General features: G+C 32.0%; 3 long non-coding RNA genes across 6 annotated transcripts in view; 2 read left to right on the forward strand and 1 right to left on the reverse strand.

Annotated features, from left to right (window-relative positions):
• LOC121127167 (uncharacterized) overlaps nucleotides 1-23241 on the reverse strand; it is a 114000-nt gene that overhangs the window by 70087 nt on the left and 20672 nt on the right. For all 4 annotated transcript variants that reach the window (XR_011782502.1, XR_011782503.1, XR_011782501.1 and 1 more), the window contains one exon: nucleotides 10802-10996. This is a non-coding gene — a long non-coding RNA (uncharacterized lncRNA). The remainder of the gene's footprint in view (nucleotides 1-10801; nucleotides 10997-23241) is intronic.
• LOC139906714 (uncharacterized) lies at nucleotides 7202-10996 on the forward strand. Its single transcript, XR_011782505.1, has 2 exons — nucleotides 7202-7492; nucleotides 7545-10996. It is a non-coding gene; the product is annotated as an uncharacterized lncRNA (long non-coding RNA).
• On the forward strand, nucleotides 12624-18719 carry LOC139906715 (uncharacterized). Its single transcript, XR_011782506.1, has 2 exons — nucleotides 12624-16458; nucleotides 16522-18719. It is a non-coding gene; the product is annotated as an uncharacterized lncRNA (long non-coding RNA).

Consider the following 23241-nt stretch of genomic DNA (forward strand, 5'->3'; position numbering starts at 1 on the left):
GAACGATTATAATAGTTACGTCCTTAAAATTTGGTGTCATTTTTTAAAACTATTTCATCGATTTTACACTCGTAAATACAAGTTAAAATGCGAAAATGCTTTTATGAATATAATATATCCATAAATAATACATTTATATTTTAAATAATCAAAACAATATGAGCTCGGGGTTCATCAATATATTTTTTGTTATTATCCTTCACTTATATATTTGAAAAAAAAAAAATCTATTTTCTTTACTTTATGCGAATATTGGGAATCAAATTAGTAACCATCAGGTTTTCATGAGGTTGCGTTTACTATATAAAAGAATATCAAATATATTATAATTTTGGAGCTACAATAGTACGTTTCAGTCTCATATTAAAGAATATAATAATAATTTAAGAAATCCCAAGGAAAAACAAAGGAACTATTTTTAAGAAAGACAGTTAATTATATTCCCCAAACCTCAATTAAAAATTGTTGAAATTAAGAATAAATCCTAAACAAGGTAATATCAAGATAAATAAAGAATGGAAGGAACCAGATTTAATGTTTCTTGACCATAATGAAAAGTATTGACGATAAAATGTAGATTCAAAAGGATAAGAAACATTTTTAAATTTCAGGCTGTATAATATTACAGTTAACTAACTAAGGGTTATAGTGATGCACTACAGATGACAGGAAAAAAGTGAATTACAAAATTGTTCCCTTTGGAAGTACAAATATCAGTGGCAGAAAAAATATGTTGGACTGAGCTACTCCTCGCGAGAGGATAATATTTATTGGGCCACCTGTCTCAGGTTTAATAAAATAAAAAGGGTCGACCTTATCTTCCTTAATAAGAGGTTACAGAACTGAAGAATGCCGTTGGAGAAAAAAGAGGCATTATTCTAACTGTTAATCATTTATAAGAACACCAAATAAACACATAGTTAGCTGATAGTTGCATTTCATCATTGAAGGAAAGAAAGTAAGATATTAAATATTTTATATAATATGATAAGGGGGAATAATATGATAAGGAGTAATAATATTTTCTAAATAGCTGTGAACATATATTTATATCAAGGACTATTTATTATTTTTTTTTTAAGAGAGTGGCAACAGAAGGAATAAGAATTGAATCCAAACAAGTTGATATAATTTAATTTTGAACTTTACTTAGTAAAAATGGCATCATTTTCATATAATGAATCATTGAGATCCTTTTTATTTTTTATATAAATAAAAATTAAATCACTAAAATGCTGAAAATGTGATGTGCGCTACAATGTGATAGTTTAAGAAAATAAAATTCTTAGCAAAAAATATTGATTCATAAATTTTCGAAAGAAAACCCTTCAAACAATATATGGATTCGAAGACTACACCGAGAATTAAGTTAAACGCCATCAAAATATTTCGTCGTTTGTTTTAAGCATTTTAAAGAAGAAGATTTCATTAAAGAGAGTCGATATTCTCATACTCAAAGGAAGGGGAAAAGAAATACAACAGCTTTGTGTCGAATAATTTAAAAAAAGAAATGCTTATCCCTATATCCCTCAAGCCTTCCTTCCTAAATATCGCATAAAATAAATCTTCGTACTTTCTCAAAAGGAAAGTCAAGTACTTCAAAATAAACAGAATCATGAATGTTTGATGCAGAATAATTTCAATGATCTGGATTAAGCTCTTAAAAAGATTTAAAATAAATTCATTTCCAGAAGATTTTTTAATTATAAAACATAAAGACACTCTCATTCTCATTTATTTAGATGATAATCTAGACATTCCCAAACTATTGTCTAGTCTAGTAATTAAATCTGACCTTACTTTTTCTTTAGTATATAGAGGAGAAAAAAATTAATAACAAAGAAGTCAAACACCTATGTGAAGAAGAAGAACTTTCTCAAGTCTGTTCAATTTTAAATACTTTTTCGTTTTTAAAATCTTAGAAAGAATCTCCTTCATCCAACTATATTTTTCTAATGCCAATCTTAAATAAATTAGAAGATATAACATTTTTCATGAATTATGAAAAGCTTCAATTTCACATATCCTTTTTATAGAGCAAATCCTTGTGGCAAGTAGACCCCAAAGCAATCGTTACTATTCATCATTTGTTCTTGGAACTTCATCAATTTTGCAATGGCTACCTACTTTTTTATATCGGAAATTGATTACGTCAAGATTGCTATGTCTTCCCTAAATATCATATCTACGTAGAATCAAAGGAAAATCGACTGTAGATCTTGGACTAAGTCAAAGCAAGATTAATAGAAATACAAGGTTATACCGAGATACATGTACAACTGATGTTTGACTTCCACCACGCTTTTTAATATTTACGCCATTAGTGGTTGCGTGTTTGGTCAAAAACTGTCCTTCTTGCCCAACAGTCGGTACAATAGATCAAATTCAAAATTCTAGCAATAGTGACGTCATAGACTATGATTAGTTCCGTGTTTTGTCAAAATCTGCCTGTCTTGCCCAGTAGTTGGTACGATACCTCAAATTGAAAATTCTAGCAAGCCCCATTACACGATGGTCTAACCTTGTATTTCTATTAACCTTGAGTCAAAGTATCTTTTATTATTTAAAAAAGCGAATTCAATCGTCAACATCTTGTTAATATATTTCATATTCTATTTCAAAGGGGGAAAAAATGCTTCAGTTGTCTAGAAATGTTATATTCAAAAGATAAAATACGATTAGATTACATGGAATCCCCAATTCTACATATATTTGAGAATTAAGAAGACTATCAGAATATGGTTTCAAGAGGTGGGCTCAATCGTTCCTTCAACCTTATTTATCCACTAGGATTTTTATTTATAGTGCGTTCATTTTAATTGTGCAGAATAATCTTTCTAAGAAATTCTTACACAATTCGAAAATCCATGAGTTTTTTTTTCTAAGTTCATTCTCGAAAATATTAAGGAGACCAATGACTTAGAAAATCTGTTATATATGAAATGTAATTATTCGATTTTATAAATATGTAAGACAATGTCATACGATTTTTTTAATTGTTTCATAATTTTTTTTTTTTATTCTTTTTTTGCCAATCATAATAGTCACGTAAGAAATAGTAAAAGAAACTTTATTCAAAATAATCTATTTATAAAAAAAAATTATCTTCTTCATCAAAATGACGGAACCTTTTAATGACTTCTATAATATTAACTCATTGTCTAGTTATATTTTCTTATATTGTTTTTAGATAATATTAAAAATCAATATGTATACAAAAATGCGTATTAAACATTTTTATTTGTCCTTGATATGTATTGTTGAGATTATTCCGTGTATCGAACCAACGCACATTGAATTCAATTGCATAACTTCTCCCGATTGCCTTGTCCATTAAGCTTCATTGCTTCATTACAATGAATTAATTTGGTATTTTTGGGATATGCATTTTGCATTCTTGACAGTAGTCTCCAGTTCTTACTTGATTGCAGTGTCCAACTGTGATTTCTAGTTTTGTAAAAGTAGAAAAATAAATAGTCTTATATTTAAACTCAAAATAGGTTCTGTTAAACTTATTATAACACAGTAAATAATTTCTATAGGTAACACGTTTCTTCTATTAGATTAGATTACAAAACAAAAACATTCGAATTATTATATTTAGGGATTTATCAGTAATACACTGAGTACAAATTTTACCACATCCAGTTTACAAACTGGTAAAAATTTCGATTTTATTGATTTATTTCCAGTTCCCTCGAAGGAGCACCCTTCTTTGCCTTAGAATACCTTTGACGGAGAGTACAGGCTTACAGTTATTCATGACCATATCATTACATTATTTCCTGATAACGTATTTGATATCTTCTTTTTTTTTCATTGTATCATGACATTCAATTTTCAGCTATTCCTTTGCTATCTGCTGTTATTCTGAAAACATATGCTTTCGGATCATTCATTTTATCTTATAAACAACATTGTTTCTGTCAGTAAGGAAGCCAAGGTTCGACTGTTTTACTTTATTAAGACAGAATCAAGTGATATATTTAATAGGTAAGGCTGGACACCCTAGGTCAAATAAATTACTTTTTGAAATTCGTAATGGAAAACGGTTGTTACATCTCCTCTTTCTTCGTTCTTAATTTTCATTTGATTATTTACTAATAATTATTTTACAAAAAGTTCCCTATAATAAAGACCGTAGCTTGCCGCTTATCTTATTGCAATATTGAATATAATTAATTTTATAGTAAAATGCCTTAAAAAGTTTCTCCTTTCGCCTAGATTGCAATTAATTAGATCTCCATCTATCCATTTTTTCTTGAAATTCATATTTTTTCCATTTGGATATCCTAGCCACACGCATTCTGATTCTTTCTTCATGCTGCGTTCAAGGGATCTCGTCTCGTTTGCATTACTAATTAGACCTCATCTTCTTTCCTGCCTTAATACACTGCGAAGATGCCCCTTCCCATCAAGGCTTATGATAATTACTTCTGACCTCGTGAATCATTTCCTCTCTGCTCAAAAATCATAAATTCCTTCCAATCTTCTAAAAAATAATCGTATACTACTATAACAACTAATAAGCTCCATAAAAAGTCAGAATAATTGACTGAAATCCCCCCCCCAAAAAAAAAAAGAGTTATCATCCTCTATCCACTGCTCCTTCATTGAAATTCAGAATTCGTTCTTCTTCTTAAGTCAACCCTACTTCACTTCTTATTCTAAGAAAAATATTTCCTTGATAAGAGTTCTTCAGTTTTCTTGATGCACAGGGTTCGGAAGAAAACGTGGACTCAATGACTGATTTTAGAAAAATGTCAATAATTTTATTTTTTGAAAAATAATTTTGAATTTTTTTTTTTAGAATTTTTTTGAGACACGACCTTTGTGAACATGTTCACCCATATGGCCGTCCTCAGGAGCAATCACAGCCCCCACACGGCGGTGGAAAGCCTTGTAGGAGCTGATTATTTATTCCACTCCTTGACAAAGGCGACCTTCAGGGAGTCCATGTTGAGGTGATAAGTCTGGTTAGTCTCCCTCACAATGTGTTCAACAAACGGGTTCAAATCTGGCGAAGATGATATCCACATGTCCTTGGGCCAAAAATCAGCCATGCTGTTGGCACAGAACTTCTGGGATTTGGCCGATGTGTGTGAGAGGGCACCATCTTGGGTCCACACATAGTTGTACTCTGGGTAGGTCGTCTTGAGCCATGGCAGTATGATGAACCTCAGCACCTTGTAGTAGGCCTCCAGGCCGATTTTCTCCCCAGCCTTAAAAAAGAAGGGAGGCATCTTCTTGCCGTCGGACGCCACGACCTCCAGGACCATTGTTTGGACCGGATGTTTTGTACAGAACACCCCTTTGACCTCCTTTGGTGATCGCTCAAGCTAACGGTCGTTCCAAAGGTTGTAGACCTCGTCCACGTAAAACTCGTTATAAAGGCGATTCATGGATTTGAGGGCGGGGGGGGGGTCCTCCTTAATCTTCTTGTTTAGGTCCCCCAGAAACTTAGAATCCCTTTTGAAGTTGTGTATCCCACTTCCTTCTTCCCTTGAGAGGTTTTCGTATCTTTTTTCATCTTGGCCACCTTGAAAATGAGGCTCCTGGAGCACTTCTCAATGACCATAATCTCAAATCCTCTGCTTTTTGCTCCTTGCTTACTCACGATGAAAGATTTGAGAAATTTATTATAGTTTACTTATGCAGAAAGAATAGAAGATTCGGAATATGTATGAAAAAATTACAAAACCTCTCTATTTTAATTACATAATTCGTATTTATTAACAGTCCACGTTTTGCCTAAGTAATATTATTATGTTATACTAATCTAAATCCTTTTAAGCAACTATATTTGCAGTTAATTGCTTAGACAACTCTATCATTTGAAAAAAATCACAATATTCGTCCCGAATTACTGTAAGCCAAAATATCTCAGAAACCAGAGGATTGAAAGAATACTAAGATAAGTTTTTGATTTAGCAATAAAATATGAATTCCTTCTTTTCTTAATTCCAATGGAAAAAAACGTATTCCCTCGTGTTAGTTATATGAAAGTATGGCTAAACAACAACCCAATAAAATTTTTGACTAAACAGGGTAAATAAAAGTATGTGAGGAAGCATCCACACCTCTATTTAGAACTGAGTACACCATGTTTAAAAAAGTGAATACACAACTACATACTTTTTTAAGGAAATGTTATCACATACATATTTACTTTAAATATAGTAAAATTTATAACTATAGACGTGACTTGCAAATTATATGTACAATAAACATGAAGTTAATAACAAATTATGAATTATTTTTACTTAAGCAATAGTAGGCCACATGTTAAGTTATCTTAATTACTTACCTTTTAACTTGATCCTACTTTTTTAAATTTTATGTGTATAAAGTTATAGTTAAATTAGCCACTACTTCATATCTTAATTTTGAAATATAACAAAAATATGAAATTTGTTTTGTTAAAAATTGATCTTTTTTTTTATTACTAATGCGAAAAACTTATGATTTAAATATTAAATTACTGAAGTAATTATAGATAAAATAATGTGATCGCTTAAGGGATAACGAATGAAAAAAACAAGTAAAAATCTTAAAATATTAATAACAATGATTTGAAACAAAAAAAAAAACAATTTGAATTGTTAGTTAAACATAATTTCCCTTAACAAACTTTTTTTTTCATTTATAAATTTTGAATATATGATGTATTAATAATTCCTCTTTGAAATGTTTACTGCTCATATTTGTCCTCCTTGGTTAGTTAACATTTCTAGTCATGATAAAACCCTCTCTGAATCACAGTTTACAATCGGAACATTTATATAATCAGGAAAACAAGTATTGTTGTTATTTATTCCATATCCAATGTCTCGTAAATTCATTTATCCTCCTTTTTTTCTATAATCGTTATTCATGACCTTGTTCTTTATCCTGAACTGGTCAACAGGATGCTGACAGAATGAACTTTCCATTTCTAAATATTCAAACAACTAAGAGTATTTGGCGAGACACTCAAAGGTCATGTCGTCGGCAGAGCTCAAAGAAATGAGAGACGTTAACGAGGAAATCTGTAAAGCTCAGTAAAGTTGGAGCAATCTGGAATCTGAATAGAAAGATGAGAACAACGAACTTTGTCTCTTCGTGTACCTTTTTTTTACACAAAGAGTACAAAAGAGGCTGCATTACGTAGTAACTCAATGGACGAGAATCCTCGGAGTTGTGTATCTAGGACAAACCGGAAAACAATTGAAAAAGTTATCTATTTCATGGATGAAAAATATTTTTTATTAATCATACTAGTATTCCACGTTTGTTGATTTTACTGCGTTGGAAATTTCAAGAAATTTATTTTATTTAAGTTATTTAACATTTTAAAGAGTCTAAACTTAACATTAAGTCTACCAACAAAATGGTGGATTTCGAAAAGTAATATTAAAAGCAGTTAGTGAAACTTTCCCGACTTCTAACATCACTGGTTGTCTTTGATACGGCCAAAAATTTGTATCGGGACATTATAGATCTGAACTTAAAAGTGAGATATCTAACCTATTCAAATTTTAATAATAAAGTTAAGTGCTTTACAGCCTTTTAATTTCTTCAAGTCATTGATGTAATTGAAGGGATTTATGGAATTCACCGATGACGATGATATACCGCAAGAATTTGTTTGTTACTTTGAAACTAGTTACATTGGAAGAGAACAAGATTGTAGAGAAAACTGATGGATAGTACAACTTTCATATCCTTTTAAAATTTGGAATATGTACGAAAGGACTCAAGCTATGACGATTCGAACGATTAATAGTGTAGAAAGATTTCACAATGTTTTAAAAAGCTCTATTACTAGTATTACTTCCAACATTTGGAAAGTAATAGACGCTCTTAAGAAGGAAGAAAGCCTTGGTAGAAAAAAATGATTTAGACAGGGGTGAAATAATATTGATATCCAAAAAATATTCAAGTATAAATAGAAGCATCTACAACCTTACTCTTGATTATAATCCAAACGAAAAAATGTAATATTTAAAAAATATAGCTTGAAATTCTCAAACGTTTTTAGATATATTCATCGTTATGCATTATTTATGATATATTTCATATTTTGTTAAGCACTTCATTGCCTTCATTACATTTAAAAAAAGTTATAGAAATAAATCATCATAATATATCATTTGTTGGCATAATTTAGTTTCAACAGCTCTTCTCTTCAGTCGCATAGTAGTTTGCAGGATTCTTTTGATCACTTATTTTAACCTGGTCTTGAATGGCACTTCCTTCATATCTTGAGTCATACTTTCTACTATGGTGAGGCTGGTAAATAGAGGCAATCTTTCCTCACGTTATTGCCAAAGGTATTTGACGAAGATTTTCTGGTATAAATACGACTTCTTCTCTTAAGAAATCATTATTAATTACTTCTTGTTGCTCTTCTGGTTGCAGGGTTCCAGGCTGTTTAAATATTCTCTGAAGACGTCGAAGTGAAGTGTTAGTACTCCACTGCTTTTAACCAAGTTCCCTATCTTGTTATAATTGGTGATGGAGAGAGGGGAATTTCGTACAAAGCAGTAAATACTCTCTTTCTTCTTCCATAATTCAAAAACATCTTCGGCACATTGGAAATAAGCTCGCTCGTTAGAGGAAACTTTTGGTCAACCATATTCTACAGCTCTATGTAATCCATGAGTAATACATCTAATGTGAATCAATTCCGGGAATTTTTTTTTAAAGATCTTCTCCTGCTTTGAGACAATACGAGGCGGTATCAGTGATGAAAACTTTAAGTCTAAACGGGACAAAATCTTCTCTCAATAACTTATAAACTGAGCATATGGCGATGTTCTTTACATTGTCTGCGTTTACAATCTCACTATCAATCAAGTCAATAAGGTAAGGTCTCCCACAGAAGTACCCGTCCAAAGGCCAATCAAAATTGCCTTCCTTGACCTCCCTTGATGATCTCTTGTCTCATCTAGTGCAACGAAAATATCATTTTCTTTCACCTCTTTCATTCTATTCAAAACTCCTTGACATACTTCCCCAATTAAGTTGTTAACGACCCATCGACCTGGATAATTTTTTCCAGTATATTTTTCGATAAAATTGGAGAAATTGGGATGATCCAGAACATTTAAAGGGATGTTACACGACACAAATAACTTTGCTACATCCAAATTGAATGATGAACCGTTTAAGTCTTCTTCGTCTCCTTGAACCTTGTGTTTCATGAAGACTTTTAAGTTGTTGATGTGATGGGAGGTTTTGGAGAGGTGGATTACTTGCCATAAAGAACGAGAGGGACACGAGAAACTTCAAAAACGGCAAGATATACTTTTATTTTCCAAATCATAATTCAAAACATCAGTTTTTAGAAACCCATGAAAAAAGGCACGTTTTCTTCGGCATGATGATAATGCACGTGAGAGAGCAGTAAGGGCAGTTTCTGTGTTGTGCTGATGATTAGTACAATACTAAGGAAAAGTTGTTTAGAAGATGCAAGGTTACCAACGTGTTTTATTCCTTTTTCTCATATAATATCTTTCGACCAATCAAATTAGTTATTTTTCAACGATTCCAAAAACCCTAGTTATATGTATATTCAAAGAAGGGAAGGGAAGGTTTAATAATTATAATATGCAAACTCTACTCTGTTTCATATATTGAAACATTAATGATTGTTTTTATTTATGTTATGTTTTCTTCTGAAGTGTTTTTAACCGTATTACGAAAAATGTATTAACTTATATGTTTCGAGTATTATGTTGTAGGGTAAATTAGTATAAAAATAACTATACGACTTTACTATTCAACTTTCTGTTATTAACTATAAATTGGCGCTCTTTTTCCTCCTACCTAAGCATCAAACAAATCAAAATACGTAACAACCTTTCTTTGAAGCATCCTCACAATTAAATTAATCAATTAATTATTAAACACTTGATTACTGCAATTTGTGACAAATAGAGTTCATTCGGCAAATTGTACGTTCCACAAAATGGCTTTCGGCAATGTCTCCACGCATACAAAAATTTTACCAATGTTATCTGTTTTAATCTAAAACTGGGGCTTTAGACTGCAATTTAGGTTAGCCTATTAAGTTGATCTGTTTCTGTCAATGTTTACGATACCTTACACAGCACATTTCATGAAGATGTTGCAAGTTTTTATGTTTTATTCAGTTGATCATATTTGGTGTTGAAAAAAATCTCGAAAAAAATGATAATTAACAGACCTTGCTGACCTCAAAACTAGTTACACCCCAAAACCCGACCACGACATTATATTCAATAATCGAACCAATAAATGTACGTGGATTCTCCAATATTTTCATAAGATTACTGAATTTATAAACATCAATTTCAACAAATATAGTCAAAGATAAGGACCTAACTAAAAATACACCCTGGTGCGTCTAAAATAATAATAACAAGTGCTGCCAGTATGTAAGACAAAAAAAAAAAAAAAAAAAAAATAGTTATGATGTAGCGCTAATAGTTTAATGTTTTGAGTGAAGGGGTAATGCAGATTACCAACCATTTTTTTATTATTTTATACGCACCGGGAACAAGATTTTATAAACAACTCTAATTAAAGGAATTCCTACTTTTTAGGGTAAGAGTCATCTCTATGTTTCTTGACAGTTAATTTAAAAAGTGAACGTATAAACTAACATCAATAGGAAGAGTCAACTTTAAATCTTGGTAATATTTTTATTAAATACAAAGTTATTTGGTTATTTATGTTCATATTATTGATATATTATTTTTTTTTCAAGATTTTTTTTTAATTTTAAAAGTGTATGCTAACTTCATTTAAACAAATTCCCACTAAATATATAACTTACCCATTGATGACTAATTCTTTCTGTTAGCCCTATTTCAGGAAGTAGTTGAACAATTTCTCCCGTTCTTCTCATTCTTTGGGAAACATTGAAGAAAGGATGATAATAGTCTATAGAACTACACCCTATTGAAGTTAGAGAGAGTATAGAAAGGCTCTTCAATGTAATTAAACAGTTGGTCATCTCAATATTATTTTCCTAGAAGATAATTGTGATATGAATCTTTTTGCAAACATTTTATAATTTTTAACACATAAACATTAATAATAAATGTTAAAATAATAAAACGTAGCTATGAAAGGAACAAGTTGTTGCGTCCCCAATATAAATTAAACATTAATTACAGAAACATTATTTTTGACACTATTGATTAGGGATATAAAAATTGAGTAAATCCTTCTGAGTTTAAATAGTCTGTTAACGAGTTGACAATTAAATGATAACAAAACATTCATTCCATTTTGTGATTAACAATAACTTATAAACTGAGCTTATTACTATGTTCTTTACATTGTTTGCGTTTGCAATCTGAATGTCAATAAGGTAAGGTCTCCCACAGAAATGTCCGTCCAATGAGCCAATCAAAATTGCCGTCATTGACCTCCCTTGATGATCTCTTGTCTCATCTAGTGGAACGAAAATATCCTTTTCTTCCGCTTCTTCTTTTATTCTATTCAAAACTCCTTGATAACCTCCCACAACCAAGTTGTTAACGACCCATCGACCTAGAGAAGTTTTTCCAGTATATTTTTAAATAAACTTGGAGAAATTGGGATGATCCAGAACATTTAAAGGGATGTTACAATCGGTTTCAAGACTAAAGATTATCCTTTTTGTAATTAAGATATGACATCGGGGATATCAGCATTATCCAAACGAGGACTGACAAAACGTACAAATTTCTTCCTCACTCAGATAAAAAAAATTGATGCAATCTTTGGAGCATATCATGGACAGGAAATATCGAGCCAACCTAATGTTATTGAGACTTTAATATCAATAGTTCAAAGTTGAGCTCCAAATTTCCGCCAAGATATTATTAGAAGAAACTCTCGTCTAAGAACATTTAAAAGAATTAAGGCCCTAAATATTAGAATAAATTATCACAAAAATAATCAAATTTGTAGAAAATTAAAGAAGTTATCCCATAATATTTTTTTTTGTTATAATAAAAACCCTTTAATTCGTAAAACTCTGTATTACTATCTTTATTAGGAAATGATATTAATAAAACTACTTTAATTTAACTTGAACTTTTATTTCAAAAAATTAGAATTACTTATAATATACGAATTTTTTCGACGAAATGTGACTCTGAATTAAACGTATTTTCATCACTACACTTCAGAGTTCAATCAACAGTCAGTCTACGTGATGTGATGTAAATTTTGTATATTTTTTCACTGGTCTGTTTCTTTGAAATTAATCATTTGAAGAATAAATTTACTTTTCTTTAGCAGTTGTCATTACAGTTAATTTCCTTTCCTACTACATTCAATTATATTCAAACCTTGAATGAACATTTATGTGTGCCCGTAAAAGACGAAGAGTAACCATGAAGATTGGTTTCATTGTTATAATTGTAAGTCCTTGTTGGATTCAGAGTAAAATTGATGATCACCTTGGGAGTATCCAATAATTAAATCGAATTTTACAAAATGAATGTGTTTAACTATGTTAGTCTATGAACTTTTCAGTCGATCTGTTATCATCAAAAGATTAGTACCCAAAGAAAAAAGGAAGTAGGACACGAGGCAGAGGGGATTCCGTGACCAATCCCCTCAAAAACCAAGATGTCCCTTATGTTAATGGCGTCATTCAAGCAGAAACAATTGGTAAAAACAAAAATATTGATGTTAAAATTAGATGGGAATTTGTCAATTTGTTTAGTGAGAAACAGGGATCATAATAAAAACAAAAGTAACTGGTAAAATATCAAAACAATTGTTTACAGATTCGAAAGATATTTAATTGTATCTATTAATAAACTGCAGAATTTGCCTTGTTAGTACAAAAAAAAATGAACCCTTTTTTTAAGTCTATTAAATTTATCCTATTTAATAACAATGATAAGAACCTTAGTTTATTTTTAGGCGAGGAGACAAAACTTCATTTAAAAAAACATATATTCATATACTAAAAATTATTTAAGATGTATTGCTATCGGTTATGATACCACCATAGAAATTGGAGGTCTCACTCAATCAAAAAAATGAAATAAATACAACCAAGATTCTACAACTTATTTACAAAAAAAAACCATTTACCGTTTTATTCTACTTGATAGTATCTGTTGAGGATGTCGCCTACCTGTACCAAAAACTTCTGTGACCATGTAATAATGGGTTTGAGTGAATTGTTTTTGGGTTGATTGCTTCTTCTTCCATATTCAGGTTCTTCCAAAGCTTTTTGGGAAACAAACTTGGTGTTGATTTTTTTTTTTTGATTTTTTAGTCATGATTTTTATGTTATTTTTTTTCACTTCCTCTCTGCCAATTCCTATAAAGAATGGGATTGGTAGGCGTGGTTCTAGTAAATTAGCAATACAACTCCAGGAAGTAACTCGTGCATGAAAAATCCACTCAGCCATGTTTTCTCGGATCTTTTCAACTTGCCCGTTGATGTTAGGGTAATTTATAATATTGATCGATAGCTCTAAGGTGAGGGTAATCATTGAGGGATTCATCAGAATCTAAGGCAATGCGAGTACCAACGATCGAACTTTTCCAAGAAACTACCGTTGTATTCCAATAATTACCGAAAGTCTTTATTACTTTGAAAACTTCATCTAACGCCCTTCTTTACTGTAATCGGTATGAAAGTGGTATGACATAAGTGCAAAAAAGACTTTATGGTGAAACCCAAAACCAATGGCAATCTGCTGTAGACGATAAGTCGGATCAGCAAAATCATAGAATTGATAGTAACATAGTACCTTATAGATCACTGAAACCCCATATTAATACCAAGAAGATTTTAATTCGTCAAAAAGATTTCAATTTGCAGGGAATAGGGATCGTTCTGTATCTGATAATTCTCATAAAAAAATTAAAAAAAACACAACTAAGTCTCCAAAGACGTAACTAGTATTTCTTGAAAAGTTGATAACTTATCAAGAAAAAATAATTTGTAATAATGCTTTTCAGTTGAAAACCAACGCTATATTAAGAAAAGTAAGGGTATTAGTAAGTTGATTTCATTAAATGTTCGAGGTGGATAGGAGTGTAAGTCTCGTCACGCTCTCATGAATCGTTTAATATCAATGAAGGCCGATGTAATATATCTACAGGATGTAAAAACTGCTTTCGCAACAACTTGTAACTTTTCCTTCCCAATGTCTCTCCCTTAGAATTTTAAAAGTTATTTAAACGGTTCAGATAAGAAAAGGAGTGTTTTAACATTAGTGCCAAAAAGATTAATTGAGTCTTCTGATCTAAAGGAAGTGTATCAGTCTAGTGATGAGCAAAACATTTAGGTATTTAATGCTGATTACTATTTCTCAATATTAACCACTTACAGACCTATCGAGAAATTGGCAACTTTTTTTCAGTCAATTATTAATAATCAAATAAATAATGACATTCCTCTACTACTTGTTAGTAACTTGAATATGGGTCCGGACAAGTAGGATTGATACTACACAAATAAGCTCATACTAAATAATCTTATCCTGCAACGTAACTTAGTAAATGTTATGTAGGTAACATTTTCAGAGGAAACAGTTTCCTGGAAGAGGGGTTTACATTCTTCAAGAACTGATCATGCTCTCGTCTCACCTTCATATTTTCATAATATAAAAACTTCTAAGTATCGTCTTGAACCTATTTCAGGTCATAAAATAGATGAAATGAATTCTAAAGCCTTTTGAGAACTTGAAGTTTCAAAATGGCAAAATAAATTCTTCAAGAATAGGGGTTTCACAGGACCATGAAAAAAAAACTTTTCGGCTCTTTTGATTGAAAAGTTTCTGCCAAGTAAGCGACTAAAAAAATAAATTAATATGATTACTAATTTATCATTATTTAAATACATTTGAGATACAAGGCTGTATTAACACAGTTTCAAAAAGTTGTGGAAGATGTTTTAGATGATCAGACATGTTTGCTCTTTTGATGTTTCTCCCATGCATGCAAGCGATAAAATGTCTATCAGGATTGTTCAATTATCATCATGTAATTATAATAGAGATACATGTGATGCAGTAATGCAGCTTACAAAAAATCTGGATGATATTTTGGATATTAGGTCCCTTTTTTGAAAAACTAAACGACAGACTTAATAAATACTTATCCAATATCAAAAATTTATGTAGAGGATATGGAAAATAATATGTTGAAAGAAAATAGCCACACTTAGCGTATGAAAACTTGAAGAGGAAAGAAAACATTATGGCATCATGAATTAACAAAGTTATATATAATAAAAATAATTTATGAAAACAGCAGGCATCCCAATTGCATTTTACGATTTTTTCTAATCCTTAGCTCGTAGACATCTACAATCACCTTGGATGGTCTTGAAAGGGATCCAATTCTTCATAAAAGAAGCTACAGACAGGGATGCCAGTTATTTCACCGAAGTTATGTTCAGAATCTAAAGAGGAAAAGAAGACAAATTCTCTTCGGTTTGACATTTCTCCCAAAGATTATTTTACAATGTATGCCTCGGCTTCTATTATGAACATTATTTGTCAGTTTAAAAAAAAGGTGTTCTTTAGACCTGTTGACGCCAAATTAGTCTAAGATTGAGGCCCTTTCATAATAAATTTTAACAATACATGATATGATCACAATACAAGAGTCAAGGGTTAAGTCAGGAAAATTTGATTACCCTCTGCACAGGGCAGGTAAATTTTATAAATCACCTATAGCTTGGCATTAAAAGATGGTACTTCAGCTTCGCTCCAAACATAACGCAAAGAAAATTTGTCATGCATATATTGATCTTCTTAACCGGCCATAAACGTGGGAAAAGTTAAGTATGGAGTACTTCACTTTTGTCAAGAAGTATAGGAAATTTACGGCTCTGTTCCAAATTTTGACGGGCTTTATTTATTTCAACTTGCTCTGCAAGAACTGTTGAAAGATTTTAAACTTAATCATCCATGCATTTGCAAGATACACAGAACTATTTGCTCTTCTATACTTATTCGAGATGAATATTTATATTTTTAATTTGAATGACCACCTTCCCCAGTATATGTTTACTCACATTTTTTTGGAATTCCCAAAGGGAAGAAAAAGTATTCCCAGAAACTAGGGCTAACTGCTTTGCTTCAGGTAGAGTTAAAGCGTATATAGCTGCCTCACTTCTGGGTGTCCAATAAGCTTTCTCTCTCTGAGGAAAATTTCCATTGCTTCTGCAGCAAGATATGCAGCCTTTTCCTTAAGGATTCCCCGTTACGAGGATAGAGAATGGAACTACGCTGCAGACATTGTTAAGTTATTTCCGGAATGCTCATGTAACTTTTACTCAGTACTTAAATGTTTAGTAAGTTGATACCTGATTATGAGGACCAGAATATTAAAAATATGGTTATTGTTTGTTTGTATGTTTAAATTTTAAAATTTTCGTATTTTATAGACACATATCTTGTAGTGGTGGACTTTGGTACATTTTTAAATCGTCTGTAAAAAAACGTAAGTGGTTAATACTAAAAGGTTGGTCTTTGATCTTGAGGGTTAACTTTAAGCCATAACGTTGATTTATAATAAATTTTTTAGCAAATTCTCTTGATAAGAAAAAGGAAATTCATCAAGTATGATGAATTGCAGATAATTGCGCTAATGAGTACCAAAGTAAGAGGAGTCTTATTTTAATATACTTACCTTGATGATATTACTTCAATCGTGGAACGTGATGAGATGGTGAGTCAACTAATAATTATGTAGATGGATGCAGTGGGATCGAAGGATGTATACTAAAAAGTCTATGATGTTTTTAAGGCAAATTTGAGCAGAAATATTATATTTTATTGGCGATCAAAAAGAAATTAGGAGCATATCTTACTGTTGTAGTGAGTTGATGAGAAAGGAAACACGACAACCCAAGGACTTGGACTAGAATTGGAACTGTCCTCTTGAACTAGCCACTTGAACAGAGCAGTAGATTGTTTAATAAAAATTATAAGAAAACTTTTAAACTGACTTATGTTTTTTAATATGTTAGGATAACTTTAGATTAATGGTGTACAATATTGTGCAAAAAATAACTGATATTGTTAATTCCAGGTTATTATTTTCTACTAATTCTGCTTATCCTTTAAACAAATATGGATTCATTACACCTAACAGTCTATTAAATGAAGAAAGAACTTTGGTAGAACCAGGGTCAGTTTTAAGGCTGGAAACGCTTTCTTAGGCCATACGCTTGACGGGGGTTCGTACTGAATATAAAATATATATACACAAAGAGTCCATGTTTTAAAAAGAACCAAATAAAATATGACTTTTAAAAAACCGTTTTCAAAATAGAAAGCAATATTATATTTTATATAGCTAGTAGCATATCTGCACCCCTGCCCCTGCCTTCGGGAAGCGCAGGGAGAGAGGAATAGGAAGCTGTGTTTTAATACAAATGATGCATTTTTAGTACTAATTAATAAATGTTAATGACAAATGTGTCAGTGTATATATAATGGGACAAGGGAGGAAATCACAAGCTGTCACGGCCATGGCGGTGGTAAAGATTATGGATATTATACCGAGGTAAGATCGATGTGGAGATACAAAAATATGCATCTGTTAAGCTGAGTTGACAATGAAACTACATAAAATTAGCGATATGGCCGAGGAAAATCCAATGTTCCTCGATGGAAGAGCATTTAATATGTACGACCAACTCAACGAACCGAATGAAACAAAGAGGATCGCATTTACAAAGTATTTATTGAGGCAATTTCTACCTAATAATGCTTTATTGCATTATACAGACACATAATGGGGTGTTTAAAAGTCTTAAGCGTCTTAAATTTGGCGGGAAACATTTTGGCGGTAAAGTATACCACTTGTAATCTGAATTATTTTAATGGATTCTGAGTTCAATCCCTCTTTTCTGATACAAAAAGTTTAACAGTCTTCATCCTGCTGGAAGGTTCCCAGACAGTTTTGTATCTAAATCTTTTCTGTCTCCATATAGTCTAAAAACGGACTAAATGGAGACGGCACACTACTTAAATATAACAACTAGTTCGAACTTATCGTCATATTGCTTGCTAGATGAATGATTTAATTCTAGTGAAGTTTTGGCTTTGTTATGTTTTCGTCTTGTAATGCGTTTGACTTGTCCGCTTTTGCCTTGCAACATTTTCGGGTTCTACCGTTTTTGCATTGACACTTTTTTGCCTTTGATAATAATTAAGTGAATATTACGTATAATATGTTTATGAAATTAGAAAAAAAGAAAAAAAAGAAGAAGTAAACAAGACCCAATTGTTCAAACTTTAATACGTAGGTTTCAAAGCATTTGGAAGGAATCCTGGAATTACTACTGGTATGGTCCATTGCGAAGAATCATCGTCATTCGTATGCCGTTCATTTCTTCATCAAAATACCGTGAAAAGATATTGAAATCTTTAATTGGATTAAGGATTGTACTCGTACCAGAGTTATAGGCATAGATCAAGATGTGGACCTCATCCATGAACGTCTACATGAATTTGTGTATATTATATATCAGTTAATTATTTGTATATGTATTTTGTTTTTATACCTGTGTACCAACTCGTTAACTCGTGGCAATTATCCATCTACCTATTACTGTGAGGATTTTAGATCCGAACGAAAGGAAAAAAAAACATAGTTTCCAGATCCTACCGAAATAAAACATCCTTTGTAGTGGTTGATAAATACAATTTATTAGTTGAGTTGTCAAGATTTGACGATTGAATAAGATAAGAAATCATCACAGTTTGACGTTTAAAGCTGGAATATATTTTATTATTAAAATTGGTTTATCATTAAAAATAACATTTAATGAATCCTCTACATTAGGACGGACTCCTCTGCTAGCTGCTCTCTCGACTTCACCGAATTGTTTGTAGTCCATGGACTTTAAACCTTCCAAAATATAAATTGCATGGTATGGATCCAGCTAAAAGACGCTTCCTTCTTCGTCTATTTTCATAGTTGATGTTATGATCGCTGAATTGTTCAAAATATAGCACATGAGAATCTTTTCTTTCTTTTCAAGACACGTATCTAAGTCTTCCTTTATTCAGACTCCATTGGAAAACGATATATCAGGGCCAGGGAACTGTCCAGGGATTCAAGTGATTTTGCAACCCAACAAAGAGCAAGCAGGCATTCTTACAAAATAATTAACAACTCAGCTCAATTCACTATTGACCCTTACATAAGCTTAAGTTATTATTGTCACAATTCAGACTCTCCTACTCGTGGGCCCTAGGACCTATAAAAGAATATCCTCAAAATGGCAATAGAACTTTATTACTTGGTGTACAATTTATTCACGCGTTGGGGATATCATTTGTTGGAAAGGAGACTGGTTACATATGTAGGAAGTCATCCAACCAGGCGCAAGAGACTCTTTACAAGATCTAGGGATACTGTGAATGTGTACATCAAGTCATGAAAAATTAATCTTGGGGTTATCTTCTAACCATAGTCCACCTACCACACGAAGTCTGTTCCGATTTAAAGCAGGAATCCGTCAAAATATTTCATATATAATATTTGTATTATTTTTCTTTTCACATATTTTTTTCCTTTTTAGGAAAAACGGTCCTAACTTCTAATTTTATCGAAAATGACTCCAAAAAGTCTGCAGTCTCCATATATTCAGTTCATGGACTTTATGGAGAAAGTAATTTTATTGGCTGTCTCAATATAGTCCACTGTCTTCATAAAGTACGGCTACCGTGCTGGCAAATCCTCCTTTCAAATTTATAAGATACTTGAGACCTACAATCCGTCTCAGTTCTCTGAAATATAACGTTAAAAAGATTCAAAAGGCTAGAAATGGTTATGATAAACCAAGAAGTTTACTCCAAAGGTCTGCTCCGAATCCGAATAACGTTCGGAAATGTAAATTAAAAATATACAGAAACCCTATGCAATTCAATGGTAAAAATGACTTTAAGAGATCAACGTGTCAAGGACTTCAATGAATTGTATCATCCATAACGACATAAGGATGGTATCTCTGAAGTTACGATACGGTCATAATCTCATGGATGAAGCAGATCCAAAGAAGTAAAATGTTATTTAACTTTGTAATATTTGAAATATTGTCTTTTCGGGTGAGAAGAAATGGGACCTGGATTAAAAACTTAACTTTCAAAACGACCGAATCCTGGGGGGCATGATCAAAATATGTATCCTTAGGCCAAAGAACAATTCCGAAACGGGTTAATAGCTGATCTTTTTTTGTTTGGGTATGGATTTCAACTAAAGGAGATAAGTTTCCTTCGGTTTTTGTTCCAAAGGGGCTCCGTATGTAGACGGGTGACTACATTTCATATGTTTTGGAGCCTGTAGTCCTTCCGCAGTTTAAAGCCAATTCATTTAAAATGAGTAAGGCTACCATTTAGCAAGATGAAGCTTCAATACATACCAGCATTCAACGCCAAGAGTTACTTAAAGCAAGTATTCCTTTTTGGGACGAATCTATGTGGCCGCTTTTGAGTCCAGATCTTAACCTTTCAACAACTTTATGAAAGATTATCTCGAGTCGAAGGTAAATTCTCGTCAATATTTAAATTTGGAAGATCTCCGGTCCGCAATTCATATGGAATAGGTAAAACTTCCTAAATATATGGTGCACGCAGCATGTAAAGCATTTTAATTACGTCTAAGGGAGGTAGTCGATAAAAGAGGTAGTTATATTGAATAATTAATCAAATATAGACTGAAATTGAATAAATTTTCTAACATATTTAGTTACAGTGCTTTTCTTTGCGATCAATATATCACTCAAATATAAAATTTTAAATGATTTAAAACTTATTGCCACCCTTGTATATGCAAATTGTAGCTAATAAAAGTTGCTCCAAAGAAACACAAATAAGATATGGTCAAATCAATATGAACTAACCTGTTCAGGATTCTGTTTCAATTATGCTCCCTCTCAGCAGATAAGGTTGTCCCAGATTTTACAGATCATTATTTTGATGGCATCATCATCAATTTAGGGACAGTAGACGTCAATAGGGTTGTGGAATTACGGAAGAAGTATGATGTCATTTCAGCTCAATAGCCCACGGAGAGGTGCTGGTTAAATATGGAGAGATAGTTGAAGATTGTGCATGGATACAGAAATAGGACAACAGGATCCATATAAATTAAGCTGAACAGAACACAGTTGTTAAGGGTGTGAATATGGGGGTCAAAGAAATCTTGATCAAATCTGACAAAGAAAATATACTCTCATGGCTCTCAAAAAAGAAAATAAGAAATTTGAAATGTCGGGAATTTAAGATAAAATAGCAAAAAGAAGGGTGGGACTGTTAAGTGAGGTTCTGAATAAATATGGACTAAGATGGAATGTCGAGCAGGTTATAAGTGAAAAGAACATAGCAGACTCCCTCACAAGAGTTCCAAAGGCTTGGCTGTTAGGATTGAAGAGCGGCCAAAATGGCAAGGACGAAATTGTGCGAAGTAATTCACTTCCTCATAGAAGCATTAACACTACATTACACTTCACAAAAGAAACCAGTAAGGATGTACTTTGAAAGTAGTCAAATAAGTCATGAAAAGATTTCATGTATGTTATTCAATAGACCCAGCACCTAAGGAGAGAGAAGGGGGATCGTTATTAGTATACATGAATTTGAAAAGATTTGCAGTAGACGTTATCTATGTAGGAACAATAAAGTTTTTTACTATTATTGATTGTATAGGTTTAGCATACTGAGGGCATTGGAAAGTGAAAGTGCGGAGGTAGTGTATCATAAGGTGGGAGAACTATTTTCTCAAATGGGACCCCGAAGAATTATTTTGTGACTTTAGGTCTAGAGTATTTAGTGTAACCCTCAGTAATTGTAGGAAAAGTCTCATATTTCGATGCATCTAAAGAACATCAGGCAACAGAATCGTCAAACGAAACCACCATACAATCAAGGGCATGGCGTACAGAGAAGATAGTTAGTAAACTATTGTGTCTTCCAGTATAATATTTGTACTCGGAACAAGGACAGTGTAAACATATTCAGATGCAAATTGAGAGATCCGTTTCTTGATCCTCCTAAAGATGCCAACTCCAAGGTCGGAAAGAAAAGAGTTAAAAAATGGAGACAAAGTTTTGGTGAAATCAGTTAGTAGGAGATGCACAGATAAATGTAAAGATGGTATTGTAACTGTTGTTAATAGCGATCTGAACATCGACGTTGATGGGGTTCCGAGGGACATAAAGGATCTGAGGAGAATAAATCATGAAACAGATCGGGATCACTGCAAGACACCTATGAATCTTCCTCTTCCCAGAAGACTGAAAACAATTATAAAATCCAGCCGATTCGAGGATTTTGAGTGATAGGGATATCATGGTATTATGTAGCTGCAAGTATATCGGCACCCTCCCGCCTTAGGGAGGGTAGGGAGAGGGGAAAAATGTTGTGTTTGTAATTTAATATGAATGATGCATATTATTAAGACCTTAAAATGAGAAGTGTGTCTGTGTATATTAATGGGACAAGGGAGGAAATCACATTCTAAAAATGCAAGTAAAAAATATGGACACAGTTTCATAAAATAAACTATTAGAAACTTTGGACTCTCCTAAAAAGAGCGTCATTCCACAAATATTATAAGAAAAATACACACGAAAATACTCACTTTTTTTTTTGAAAGAAATATCTTTTCCTAAACTTTGCTGATGTTAATACTGACCCATAGTGGAACAACTAGAGAATGCAGAATCTAATTTTTTCAAAGTAGTTGCCCACTTATTGAAAGAAAAACTTATAAGTTTTCTAAATTTAATCTAAGTCCTCAGAATTTGTAAATATTTTATGAAAAAAAATCAATGCTATTATAAGCCATTCATATATCACAAAGAATCAATTGTAGCTTAATTCGTAAAAAGAAAATTTAAAGAGGATTAAGTTCTTGTTGTATTAGATTTTTCTGAAAACTACAATTTCATTCTTCAAGATGCAATTCATTGATATTATTGGAATAAAAATCAATAAACTGTACATCCATTAATGAAATATCATATTGAAAATGGTAAAACAAAAAGAATATCACTGTATTCTTTTTTTCAGACGACATGATGTACGATTATGCTTTTGTTTACAAAGTAATTGAATTTTCAAACCAATTTATAAACAGTAAAGTTCCAAATGATAATGACAAAGTGCATTATTTCTCAGATAAACCTGGATGACGTTATATGAATAAAAATTACTTTTATAATCTTGTAAACAATTAAGAGCACTTTATTTAGAAATATAACTGGATTTTTTTCCCTAATAGCCATGGCAA

The sequence above is a fragment of the Lepeophtheirus salmonis genome, chromosome 12 (assembly GCF_016086655.4).
Source record: "Lepeophtheirus salmonis chromosome 12, UVic_Lsal_1.4, whole genome shotgun sequence".
NCBI classification, from domain to species: Eukaryota; Metazoa; Arthropoda; class Copepoda; order Siphonostomatoida; family Caligidae; genus Lepeophtheirus; species Lepeophtheirus salmonis.